Source organism: Penaeus monodon, chromosome 28 (genome assembly GCF_015228065.2).
Source record: "Penaeus monodon isolate SGIC_2016 chromosome 28, NSTDA_Pmon_1, whole genome shotgun sequence".
Lineage (NCBI taxonomy): Eukaryota > Metazoa > Arthropoda > Malacostraca > Decapoda > Penaeidae > Penaeus > Penaeus monodon.
Genome location: NC_051413.1, coordinates 34,901,214 through 34,901,501, shown reverse-complemented (window position 1 = coordinate 34,901,501; position 288 = coordinate 34,901,214). Strand labels below are relative to the sequence as shown.

At 56.2% G+C, this 288-nt stretch overlaps 1 protein-coding gene across 1 annotated transcript in view; it reads left to right on the top strand.

The window, feature by feature from the left end:
• LOC119591551 overlaps positions 1-288 on the top strand; it is a gene marked incomplete in the record, with an annotated part of 30,710 nt that overhangs the window by 12,344 nt on the left and 18,078 nt on the right.

The window sequence follows — 288 nt, the reverse complement described above, 5'->3', positions numbered from 1 at the left end:
GCAAGAAGGTACAGATCCATTTCTCCAGCGCACGTCGCCATGAAGGGAGCCCTGCCTGTGACTCACCCCCTGGTGAGCCGTGTTTAAATAAGGAAAACATTCACACTCTTCCCTCTCATGACGGCCTCATGACTCACGCACAAGCACGGCGCGTCTTCGTCACAGCGGTTGTCAAGCAGTTCGGTCGGTCACTCACCGAGCCTCGACGCCGCTTGTTCGGGATCCACTTGAGACGAACAAATCCGCGGGCTTGAGTCCTCCGTGTCGCCCCGTATTGGTTTGGTTAAT